Source organism: Chaetodon trifascialis, chromosome 2 (genome assembly GCF_039877785.1).
Source record: "Chaetodon trifascialis isolate fChaTrf1 chromosome 2, fChaTrf1.hap1, whole genome shotgun sequence".
NCBI lineage: Eukaryota > Metazoa > Chordata > Actinopteri > Chaetodontiformes > Chaetodontidae > Chaetodon > Chaetodon trifascialis.
The window spans coordinates 29,450,520-29,464,167 of NC_092057.1; the positions used below are offsets into that span (position 1 = coordinate 29,450,520).

General features: G+C 40.3%; 1 protein-coding gene across 2 annotated transcripts in view; it reads left to right on the plus strand.

Annotated features, from left to right (window-relative positions):
• Positions 1 to 13,648, plus strand: part of tenm3 (teneurin transmembrane protein 3) — a 327,457-nt gene that overhangs the window by 108,228 nt on the left and 205,581 nt on the right. The gene's annotated exons all lie outside the window — the stretch shown is intronic.

Here is a 13,648-nt window from a genome sequence, read left to right on the forward strand (position 1 = left end):
TTTAGAACATCCTTTGAGGGCCCAGACATTTTTCACATAGGGGTATCGCACTAACCTCTGCAATGACTGGAACGGCTTCTCTTTGGTGAGCTGTCTGATGTCAGATGGTAGTGATGATGATGACAATGATAATACTCACAGTTGGTTTTCCACATTTGGGCCAGTCAGTCTTAAGTGAAAGTGAGTCTTAGCAAGAAGTTTTGAAAAGAGCTGCTCACAATAGAAAGTTGTTGCTGCTCAATGATTTCATGTTGTTGGTTGTCAGACACATCAGCTCGTTCCAGATTAAATGGTGCAGCAAATATGTTCAGATCCATCTTTTTACTTTTCATGTCCTGAAACCTCTCAGCAAATGCCTGAATGAATTTTGCACACTTACCTGCATATTCAATGTCATAGCTTTAGTTCATGCAGGGTAGAAAAATGCAGTGCTACCTTTTTTCAGTTGCACTTGCTACAGCTTTAATTGAGCTCTAAATTGCTTAGCATTGGAAAGAGAGCTGAGAAGCTGGCTGGGGGCTCAGCTCAGAGAGGTACTTGGTAATGTCTACTGTGAAGATCAAATCACACAGACACTTGCTATCACTGAGTTTCTATGTCAGGTTTTCCCTTCATCTCTATGAATCATTCTGGAAAAGAGAGACTCTTAAAGAGTTTTTCTTTGTCTGGTGCTAGCAGCTCCACTGCAGCAACAAGGCAGTCCTTTACAAATTCTCCTTCTGAATAAGGTTTCAGCTTCCTAGCTATTAGCTCCCTCAGCACAAAACTAGCCTGCCTAACATTGTCACTGTATTGTGAAAGCTGCTTCTTGGGCAGCCAAAATCCATGAAAGAGCTTTATACAAGTGCATTTGTCCGTACAGCTCATCCAGTTTAGTATACATCAAAGATGCAATGCCTTTTGAGACTGACGTTTTCCATGACTGTGAGTGAGTCTCCACAGGCACATTGGCTTGCCAAGTTAACGTTTGTCAATTTTTCTTGGAAAGCACCACACGCCGCATTCTCTTACATTTTGTGCCATGATAGGCAGGCATGGTATCAACCACTATGTGTGTATTGTGTACAGGAACAACTGGGAAGAACATGTTAGTCAATTGTTTAATGTCACTTTATTTTTGAAGACAGTAATTGTTTTTTTTTCTTTTTCTTTTTTCCAATGAAAGTATTAATAGGAATGAATAATTACGGGGCACAATCCTAGGATCAGGGATTAATTACCAAACTGTGGATGCAGTCTCAAGGGGCATTCACTTAAAATGTCAATATTTGAGCATTATTGTACATTAGTAAGGTGAACAGTGTACAAATGCACAAATAATCACAGAAAACTGCTCCTTATAAGGACAGCAGAGATTATATCAATTTAGCAGCACTGATCAACAATCAACAATACTTAAATCAATAAATATCCACTGTCCAGCAGCAACTGCAACTCCAATAACAAGCAGCTATAGGCATAAGCAACTGCAGCAGCAAGCAGAAAAACAGCTTGTTAAGTTGTTTCAACGCAGAAGTGGTATTTGTTTTTAGACAGGTGAATAAAGATGGTGTAAAAAATCCTGACACCTCAATACAAACAGTTTGTCTCTTTCAACCAGAGACTGAAAAGACGCCAAAAACCCTCCACTGTCCATCCTGTAGATGCCTCAGAGACGCCAAGGCAATCAGTGCGGAAGAAGCAACAGAAAAAAAGATAGCTTTCTTTGCAAACGGATGGATGACGCCAAGGCTTATTGACAATGTCTATACTGAAAGCAAAAGGGAGGTCAAACCAAGGCGGAGAGAGAAACACGAATAACACTTAGTGCTTTTTACTTTGGAACCAAGTAGGTTGTTCTCCTCAACACCAGAACTAATCAATGGGCCATTGAATGAAAGAGAGGAGGTAGAGAAAGAGAGAGCGGAAAACAAACATATTTTTCTCAACACCAGACCTAATCAATGATGGCGATGGGAGAAATTAATGAAGAAAGAAAGAAAGAAAGAAAGAAAGAAAGAAAGAAAGAAAGAAAGAAAGAAAGAAAGAAATTCTTGACATGAGAATGAATCTATGAGATTTAGAGAGAGAAGGATATAGGGAGGGAGTGGGGTCAAACTGCAAGAGAGAGGAGAGGAGAAGAAGAGAGTCAGTCATTGATCAGGCTAATGAACCTCAGGCTAGTGGCTGGTGGCAGGGATTTAAGCCTCAAACACACACACATGTGGAAAAAGGCCACAAACACACAGCTCATGTCTGGGGCTGATTGCAGAATGGAGTCACTTAAGTAAATCAAAATGTTGTAGCAGGCTCCATCCAAAGAGACAGAGAGATGGAGAGAGACGCAGACAAAGAGACTGGAAGGGAGTTAGAATATAGAGGGTGGACAGGCGTGTGTGTGTGTGTGTGCGTGCGTGTGTGTGTGTGTGTGTGTGTGTGTGTGTGTGTGTGTGTGTGTGTGTGTGTGTGTGTGTGTGTGTGTGACATACACTGTCCTGACCATGAAATGAGACAAAGATGGAGGGATATTTTGAAATGATAGACTACAATTAACCCATCTAATATTTTATGCACAAGTTAAAGTTCTTCATTTTGTTGTTGACTTGTCCTCGTCCTCTGTGCTACAGAGTGCTTCCAGAGATTTGTAGGGCTTAATAATGACTCACAGGTCATGTTATTTGGCACAAATCAAATGTGATGGTTTAAGTGCAGTTTTCTTTTTTTTTTGGTGATTTGCCAAAAAATCCTCCAACCTAAATGACAACATTCTTTACTGCCCTCCAATTTAGGAACCTTACAAAAATAAAGAGTTTCTAAAGAGCGTTCCTGATCATCCACCTCTGTGTTTATGGTTTGGTTCAGACAACTGAATCTAACTTGTTACTAAAACTACTTACTTAGATTTAGGAAAAGATCGCTCACCTTCAATTTACCTTTGTTTTCTGTTGGGACGCAAACCACAGTCTCCTGGGTAAAAGTTGTGTGTTTGTTTGACCCATCCACCCATCCCATCTTCCTCCATTTGCAGACTTTCTTGCTCTTTCTACTACGTCACCTTTCTCTGAGCATCTTACTGAGTACAGTGGAGTTTCTTGAAAGCCTGGTGAGCGTCTGTATGAGACACTGGCAGGCTTGACAAAGTGTCTGTATTTGATGCTCTGGGAAAGAGATTGGGCTTGTGTGCTCCAAGCAGCAACTTTCAGATAGTGAACCTTGTAGCCTCAAAGGGCTTGGCACTTTTAATGTGGTTATTATTGAGATTGAGATGTATTTCAATACCCTGGCAATATGTTTCATCTGATACTCAATCCAATAAAGCTAATTTGATTTAGAGAAAATGTTGGGAAAGCAAAAAAGGTAAGGTGATGGAAATCTGAAAACAAAGAGAAGAACATGCGACAAAAAAAAAAAAAAATCCTGGTGGCTGAGAGGACAAAAACAACAGAAAAAGATGAAAGTAAAACAGAAAAAGCAAAGGAGCAAAGGAAACCCAGTGACTTAGTGGAACACAGTTTTCCATATTAATGACTTGGCCAGAGTGAGAGAGTTAAAGAATGGATAGAAGGAGAGAGAGAGAGAGAGAGAGAGAGAGAGAGAGAGTACACAGAGAGCTGACTTGGCAGGAGAAAATGAATGAGAGAATGAGGGCGAGAGAGACAGACAGAGGAAAGAGAGGGTGGATGAGGGGTCAGTGCACTGGTGTTACAATAAGGAGAGAGAAATGTGAAGGACTGATGAGAGGCTCTGAAAAGGCTGCAGCTGCCTATACTAAATAACTGAGTAGAGGAGAGGAGGGGAAAGAAAGAGAGGAGGTCAGGTGAAGAGGATGACAGAAGCGGGAGGGAGGTGATGGGAAAAATAGATACATGGAGAGAAAAGAAAATATGTAGATGCTAAAGATGAAGGGAAGATGAGCAGTTGAAGTTTCTTCAGGATTTTGTCTAAATCAATTAATGGAGAGAAAGAGAAGAGATATTTACCTTTTTCTCTCCCATGTGCTTCATCTCTTTGTTACCATCACTATCCCTTTCTCAATCAGCAGTAAGATCGTTCCCTCCCTTTGCTTCTTCATTCTCAAATAAGCTTTGTTGGCTCAAAATATGTCTTAGTTAGCCACATTAACACAGCAATCCAGCACCTGATAAGCTAAGAGGACCATTTGGAAAACTTCAGTGCTTTCAAAGACTCCCAGATGTCAGATTTATTTATTTATGTATTACTTTAGTATTTGTGCAGTTGAAAACAAACATCATTTCCAAATGACATAACTGAAAACAGACCTGAAACCCAACAGTTCACATTTAAACAGGATTCTGGTATAACACTAAAGATACACATTTATTTTACCTCATTATTTCATTTCAGGAGCTTTTTAATGATCCTCATCTACATAGGGAAAGAGTAATTTTCCTTCACTGTCAAACACCTATTGACCTGCAAATTAATGAATGTTACTGTTAGTTATTTATATTACTTACATCCATCCATCCATTATCTATACCGCCTATCCCTTTCGGGGTTGCGGGGGGCTGGAGCCTATCCCAGCTACAATGGGCGAGAGGCGGGGTACACCCTGAACCGGTCGCCAGCCGATTGCAGGGCCACATGCAAGGACAAACAAGCATTCACACTCACACTCACACCTACGGACAATTTAGAGTCATCAATTAACCTAATGAGCATGTTTTTGGTCTGTGGGAGGAAGCCGGAGTACCCGGAGAGAACCCACGCATGCACGGGAAGAACATGCAAACTTCACACAGAAAGGCCCCACCTGACCCGGGGATCGAACCGGCAACCTTCTTGCTGTGAGGCACGCGCACTACCTGCTGCGCCACCGTGCAGCCCATATTACTTACATGTTAAAAAAAAATATAATTAGCTCATCAAATCTTATAAATTGTTGAGTTCAAAGTTGCTGGTGTGAAAAGAGTGGAATTACCTTAATATTCACTTCACAGGGGAACACGTTCTTATCTTCGTCATTCATGATATTAAATAAAGGCAAACTGTGTCTTTTCACATTATTTAAGCTATTTGAAAAATGTGTATGTATATAAATACATACAAGTAAATGTTGTACACACACACAGACACACAGGTACACACAGGCTGTGTTTTGTCATTTGGCATCAGTGTCTGTAAATTCTAGTTCCCAAAGAAAATGCATTGGAATGAAACTGACAAATTGCATTTCAACCTGTCTCTATCTGAAGAGTCTGAGCTGGATATGCTACGCATGTAAGCTTAGCTGCTCTCATTCATTCACCTCTTTAGCCCATCACCTCTATGTGGTGAGAATGGGAAATGACAGACAGACATACAGACAAAAGTGGTTGGCAGACAAAGAGATAATCCTGATTTTCTGCTTTTTTGTATGTGGACCTCATGGTTCATTAGACGTGGGTATTGTTCTGCTGAAAGACAAAAAAGAAACAATATTCAAGGCAACACTTTTATCAGACACTCAATTAATCACTAATAGAGGCAAGAAACAGACATGCTGCGCTTAAATTCGCTGCACTGGTGTGAATGAAGTGAAGGTCTGCTTCTTGGTGTGTGAGGAAGACATAGTAGACAGGTTCAGCTGTTATTGTTCCAGCTGTCTTTGGAGGGATTCCCTCACACATTGCTATAAGACGAGGTGCTATTGAGTTTCATTCAGGACAAAGGACAAATTGTCTTCAAATGCTGACCTCTACTATTTTTGTGTGCCTGTGATAAGTTATTATAGGCTACAAACAGAATAGAAATTTGACTCTGCTTCAGCTGAGCTTGCACACCATGTTTTTGGGGCCTAACCCAGTTGAAATGATCTGCTGAATATCAAGAATTCTCTAAATATTGTAACATCAACATCCCGCTTCCAGAACTATGTTTCCTGGATGGAAAGCACAGTGATGTCTTTTATTGTCCATGTGATCTTACTATCCTTCCTTGCCTCCACTCCTTATTTTGAGGATTTGCAAGATGAGATCACATTCACAAATTCACTCCCATTGAACTACAGTTCTGAGTCACTGTCTATAACAGCACCAGGAATTTGTTAAGGTAAACATTTTAAATAAACAATGTGCACCACCTTTTTTAATAAAATGTTGACTCGTGTAGCTTAAATGACTCCTTTAATTACATGTGAAATCCTCTCCCAGGGCTGCATGTGTTTAAGAGGATTACTGTGATGCTTACGCTAAAATGGTCTCATAGTCCTGTCAGTTTTGGCTGACCTGCTGTTGTAGAAACACTGTGACTTGCTACCATTTCCCACTCTTTGCTGAGCCTCCTTTGCTGCATTCCATTATGTTTTCATTTCATGCTTTCTCTTCCTCTCTCATTTCACTTTGCTGTAATGCCTTCACATGCGTCACTTTTTGGTTCTTTCTCCTGATCTTCGGTCGTCCTTCCCCTCCCTCTTTCCCCCGTTTCTTTCTCTGTAAAAGGTGATGTGTATTGTGAGAAGCAGCAGCCATGAAAACACCAATTTTACAGCACAAGAGTTCAGAAACAGCAGCTAGAAAGAGAACTGTTAACAGACTCTCTCTCTCTCTCTCTCTCTCTCTCTCTCTCTCTCTCTCTCTCTCTCTCACGCACACACACACACACACACACACACACACACACACACACACACACACACACACACACACACACACATTTGTTTTACTATACCTTTTACCGTCAGTTACTGCATTGTTTCTTCAGCCACCGACCGTCACTGTCAGCTTTTCATTCCTAACATAAAGGTTACTGTCAGGGTATTCAATTCAAATTCAGAAAGGTACAGTTGGAGAACATTTACATGATTATGGTTATGATTCAGTGCCATATGTAGAAAATAACCTAGCAGTTGTATCAATGCCTGTATGTGTGTAAGTTGTATGTCAGCAAAAACAATTCAATATTATTTCAACAGTACTGACTCAGTTTTCACTTTGAACATGCAGGAGGAATAATAAAAAAAAGTACTCCAATAATAAACCAATGGTTTTTTTTGTTTTTTTTTTATTTCCAAAGTAAAAAAAAAAGTCTGCATTTAAAATGAGAGAAGTGAGCTCCAGCAGTCCTGCCAAGATTTATTGTCAGTTTTCACATTGAACTGGAGGGATTAGACATAATAAGTACTCTGAAAATAATTCAAATAAATAAAAGTTCTAATTAAAAGTTCTTTTCTCATTCTCAAGCAAAATAAGGAGTGTGTTAACCTTAAGTATGTATCAAAGGATATGTGCTTGATTTTTTCACAATTTACTTTTTGTTTTCCCTCAAGTGACGTTTCCGCTACCACACTCATGTACTCTCGACAAGCCCTTCATCAGTAAATGGTTGTCTACATTGACTCAAAGTCCAAGCAGCTTTCAGGGAAAACTCATAAGCCGTTGATGGCAGTGAGTGAATGCTGCAGTGGATCGATGGTATTGGGCTCTTTGATTGTTTACTTTCTGTGCTCTCAGTTTGGATTTGAGTGTTTGCTCAAAATGTGTTCTGTGCTTTGTCTCGCCGTGGCGCTTCACCTTGGCGCTTTTAATCGCCACAGTCTGGTTTTGAACTGCCTGTGACAAGAATAAACATTCAAGAGTCTGTCCACTTGATTAAGAGCTGTGCTGTTGCTGTCTACTTTTCTCTTTTTTGACCACACCATGTTTTAATTACTTCTCTCTGATTCACTTATTTCTCTCCCGTGTGTGTGTGTGTGTGTGTGTGTGTGTGTGTGTGTGTATCTCACTCATTGATCCAGTCTGCAGTGCTTATCAGAATATACAGATTGGCTGAGTAGCATCACATGAGATTTCAAATGCATGCAATTGGTCTTTGAGTTTCCTGGTCTGCTAATCTGGTGCCGTAAAGACTAGAAAAGCTCTGCCGGTTAAAATAGAAATGATCCATCAAAACTGAATAATTTCTGATAATTCTACAGTTATATGTTTTGATAGGACGGTATCTGGTTCACCTATTGAGAACCACTAATATTCACTCATTCTAATTCTAACTTTAACTGAAAGAACGAAAATCCAAAAATATCATCCCTCAATTCTTCTACTGCCCTGCGATCGACTGGCGAGCAGTCCAGGGTGTACCCCGCCTCTCGCCCGTTGACAGCTGGGATAGGCTCCAGCCCCCCCGCAACCCTGAAAGGGATAGGCGGTATAGAAAATGGATGGATGGAATTCTTCTGCTGAAATGGACAAATTGGACATTTTAAACCACTCTGGACCAACCAACATCAGCAACATTTACACTCGTCCTCAGCAATCAATTTGGTTCCATTACGACTTCTACACACAGTTTAGTATTTCTAGTCTGGTCTAGAAAGACACATCTGTGTTTTAGCTCATCTGCAGCTGAGGATCACACACACATGATATCTTCACTTAATCAATTCAAGTTTTGCGGGTCATCCAGTTTACAGTGAAGGTATTGAGGGCTCTCTAAGCGTGCAGGGGTTTCCTCACTAGTTTGATCTCTGGCTTTCTCATCCCTTTTCAAAGCCACGTTGCGCTTCTCATATGCTGTTTGTATTAATAATAATATGGAATAGTTGTAATGAAAATGTAGCTCTCGTTGGTTACAGTGCACTGAGTTAAAAGGACAGATCAATGAGACAAACAATACAAAAATACAATCAAAATAAAAACATGAGAAAGAATAAAATATAGTGCAATAAAATATAGAGCTAAGAAACCACAGGTGGAATAATGGTTGTTTTAAGCAGTCATATAAAGTATCCACAGTCGCTACTTTCTTCTCAGAGAGCGTTGCAGACTTTTGAAGCATGGTAAATGAATGCTGCATCACACTTTGTTCCTGTGGCTGTGACTGACCAGAAGGTCAGCACCAACAGAGGCCCTGAAGGCATGTGAAGGTCTGCAAGCTGCCAGAGAATCAGCTATGAAGGCCAGTCTTAATCCATTAAGAGCTCAAAAATATTGTAGAAGTGACACAGAGCACCTATTTTTCATTACAAGTCTGGCTGCAAAATTCTGAATTGATTAGATTAGATTAGATTCAACTTTATTAATGCAACACAGAGACAACAACATGCAGTGAATAGGATGAGGAACAACGTCACAGACTTCCAAAAGTTCGGTCAGCTTGAAGAAGCAACAATTCAATACAGGATTAGCGTTAAATATTTCCAATGAAGAAATCATGAAGTTTTCTATCATCTACTAACGTTCACTTGTGACTCCCCCCCAACCCCCCAATTCACAAACAAAGAGTGCCATTCTTTTAGTGCACAGAACTCAAAGGGGGGTGTTTGGAACGATGATTGAGCATACCAAGCACCAGAGGCTGGGTTTGCATGGGTTAATGCTGCGAAGATACCAAGCACACCTGCTATTTTGGTTCATGTATGTGCAGCAGCAGGCAGTGTAATATAGATCAGATGGTGTGTGATTAATAAATACACTAGCAGCTAGTCACATTATTTGTCTTATAGTGCTTTAACAGTGTTTCACCGTTAAACACGTGACAGCAGTAGAGCAATAGCTGAACAAGTAGAAAGCTGCTTCCTCAGGAAATCATATTATTGTCGAGATGGTGCAGAGTGTCATGATGGGCACTCACAGTGCCAGATTTGGGAAAAGAATGTTGCTTTTCCCATGTTAAATATGAATGTTTCATGATTATGTTGTTGAAAAGCATAATCTAGGCAGCATTCTGTTTTCTAGTGCAGTGTGTTTTCAGGAGGCAAGGTTGCCATAGTCACCTTTAAAGCCTTGTCAACAGCTATAGTTGGCTGAATTTAGAAGAGGCAAAAGGCAAATGTTACAGCCCACCAGCAGTTGTAAAAGCAGCTTCATATTGGTTTGCCAATCTAGTGCATTAGACCTCATGAAGAGGAGTCTGAGCTGTGTTTCTTCTCACAAAGTCGGTCAGCCAAAATCCTTGGCAGCTCATTTTGACTGAATGGACATCCTCTTTTAAAAGTCTAGAATTAAGTATAAAGAGTTTTCAACAGAATTGATCTGCAGTGTCTGTACTTTTAGCAGATGATTTACCTCCTAAACAGCAAGCACACAGCCTACTCCATGTGGAGTCTGAGGAAAAATGTGGAGTGAAATAGTAGAGCATGGTTAGTGTTCATGATCTTTGTTGCCCTGTAATACTAAGCCCGTCTCGATGGAGCTATCCCACCTTCAAAACATCTCTGCATCCTCCTGTGTCTCTTTTCCTGTGTTTTTCCATTCATTTCCCCGTGTGGGTCATTGAGCAGAGAGGGGCACTCTCCACCTACATGCCCCACAAAGGCAGCCCTGGGATGGGATAGAGGCCTACCTCACTCCCCTCTCTTTGCTGGGAGTCCAGAGGTGGAATGAGTTTTCATGCTTCAAGAAGCATGCGTCTTAACTCTTCCACTGACCTCTTTCTTGATGTTGATGAGTCTTTTACTTTTTCCAGGATCTTTTCTCTTTTTTTTTCCCTTGAAATCGCTCACTCCTGACCTTTCTCTGTCTTTCCCTTTGTCTTTCTTTTGCCTTTTGCTTTGCCTCTCTTCTCTGTTCACCTTGTCTAAACTCCTTTTGTTGACCATTGTTGTTACATCTGAAACTCTTAATTGACTTCCGGAGTCGCTTTTTTTTTTCCTGTACCCTATTTTCTTCTCTCCTTGTTCAATTTTCTATCACCATTTATGGGGTTCAGACCCTGAACATGATAAGAGAGGCCAGTTGAAGCCGACTTCAACGGGCCTTTCTTGTCTTGTTCTACTTATTTGTTTTTATTTGTTATTTTTTTGTGCTTTGTCACGCCCTTTGTAAATGTACATTTATTTGTGTTTTCATACTTGTCAGTTTCTTTTTCTGTATTGTAATTATAGAAATATATTTTACTTATTTATTGCCACTTCACATTTGAATCTTTGTTGCTGCTTGTCATAATTTTTCTCGTGTGCACCCACAAAGAAGAGTTATTCATGATCTGTTCCAACACACACACAAAAAAACCCCCCTGAAAAATGCTTTCTTAAAAACATCATGGCAATTCTTTTCTGTTTCTTTAGTCGTCCTCCATGGCTCTATACTACAAAGCCTGCACATCACACGCTGTAAGTGATGTTTTTAGAAAATGCTCCCATAACAAAATGTATTATTGTTGGGTTTTTTTCAAAACCAGCCAGAGAACCCTTGAATAGAGCCGCTTTTTCAGAGCGTACAGTGAAATCAGTTGAGACAAAAAGAACGAAACACTGGAAACACTGACAATGGAAATGTATAACTTTTGACATGGTTTATGAGAGAGTGAAAGAGACAGAGGGAAGGCAGTGATGCAGAGAGAGAATAAGTGCTGTGCAGAGCACAAACAGTGATCGACATAGACATACATAGATGGAGACAGAAAGTCATAGTGAAACTTGTAATCGCTCTGCCTTTGACAAATAACCTCTTCCCTCAACAACACCTCACCTCACTGCTCCACTGAGATGCCAATTTACTGTGCACACATCAGTCCATCACGCTGATGGAGAAGTCTGCATGTGAGTGTGTGAACTGCACAGTCACACACTCACATGCCTGAGGGCTCACACACTGCTACAAAACATTTGTTCTGCTGTGCTGTAACTACAGTAAGGTGATTGTACACACACAAATGTGCGCGCGCACACACACACACACACACAGCAATTCAGTCAAGTTCATATAGCATAGTGTCTTTCTTTCTTTCTTTCTTTCTTTCTTTCTTTCTTTCTTTCTTTCTTTCTTTCTTTCTTTCTTACCATGACAGGCTTTTTTCCCCCTTTCTTTCTCAAATTTTTTGTCATCTTATAGTATGTTTCTCCACTTGACAATTGAAGCATCCACCAAAGTTCCTCTGGGAGGTGATTCAGAGTCAGATGAGAATGCTAGACCATCTGAATTTGGCACTGGTGCGCTGTGGTAAGTCTATGACCAAAGCCAGAGTGCCTGCAGAGTAGCCATGGGACACTACAGTTAGATAATCATGTCATTTTTACATAGATAATGTTTATCGCAGTGGCACATAATATTGTATGACTGACACAGAAAGGGGTACAGTTAATCATTTATTTCCCATACACTTTTAGGAGGAATACTGCCTCAGAAAATGAAGTTCCTTTAGATCCCAAGATGAAAAACGCTTCCAAAACATAAATAAATCCATCAAACTTTTATGAGGAATGTTTCTAATCAGTGTCCATTGACCAGTCACAATCTCCAGCAGCATGGTAAAGGATGTGAATAACAGTGCAGTCAGAACAAGTCTTACAGCTGGACTCAGGCTTTGCATCGAGGCATTGCTTTGAGTAAATACTGCCTACACTGATTGAGACAGTTCAGATATTCATTGCCAGCAGATCTGACATTAATCATTTATTTTCATGAAGACGACAATTTATACATTTATAAATGAAATACAGTAGAGGCATTCTTACAAAGATGAAATAAGCATGCAACATCTAGACATATTAGCACATAGATCTAAGTGAGTAAGTCAGTGTTTCCCAGAAGGGGTCAATATGAAACAGGAATTGTTGTGCAAGTCATTTACTTGAGCAAAGGAGACACTTTAATTTCATCCCACTGTTTTATTATTTTTATCACCAGGGTTTGGTTGTTTAACATTTGTGAGTGAGATAACAAAAAAACAGGGTGAAACAATGAACACTTGACTATCAGCAGCTTCAGTCAAAAAAAAAAAAGCATCACAGTAATGGTTTTCAAAGCCTAAATGCCATTTAAAGCTCATGTTTAATAAATGAGATGCCTGACAGATACTTGTGTTTTATAATCAGGAAATTGGAGCAGTAAAGTAGTTGGGTCCATTATTTTCCCCACACTGCGATTTGTTTTGGCAGCTGACGCAGAAGGCTGCAGCCTCTCCACAGCACTGAGTTTTTATTTTAGCTGGGGGAGTTAGAATTAATTTGAAAAGCTCATTTGACCAAAGACGCTAGCATGGACTAATGATATGAACCATTTCAATGGCTCCTGATGGCTCCTCTATTTTTCAGACCTGGAACTTTATTGATTAATTAAGCTTGCATTCTTACTATCAGATCATTTACTCATTTGGCATGAACTGCAGAGTGAATGTTGCTTTCCACCTGTGAAGTGAATGTGGTGAGTTCTATGGTAAATGCTGATTCCCTGTGCAAGTCGTAGATAGACAGTACAATGAGTGAAGAAAATGAAAGCTCCTACCAATGATTTCATCTCTTTTCACCTGAGCAACCTCTTCGGTATCTTCTTTGATTTGCATACCTTTATCTGTCCCTCTCAGGGTCTGTTGCCCTCTCTTCCTCACTGCTGATCTGTCTCGCTCTCTTTTTCTGTCTGCTGACACACGCTCCAGAGCAACTGAAAATTCCATGTGCATTGAAGTAAAGTGGAGATTTGTGTATGTGCACATGTGTGTAATTGTAAGTGTGTGTGTGTGCGTGTGTGTGAGACCTGGCATTTATCATGTTGTGATGATTTTAGGGTGAAGACTGAGGATAGGGTTACGGGTCAGGTAAGGTTAGGAATAGGCAAATAGCGGTTATGGTTATGGTTAGGGTAAGGCTCCAGGAAACAAATCTAAGTCTATGTAATGTCCCCACAAGTGATAAAAACACGTGTGTGTGTGTGTGTGTGTGTGTGTGTGTGTGTGTGTGTGTGTGTGTGTGTGTGTGTGTGTGTGTGTGTGTGTGTGTGTGTGTGTGTGTGTGTGT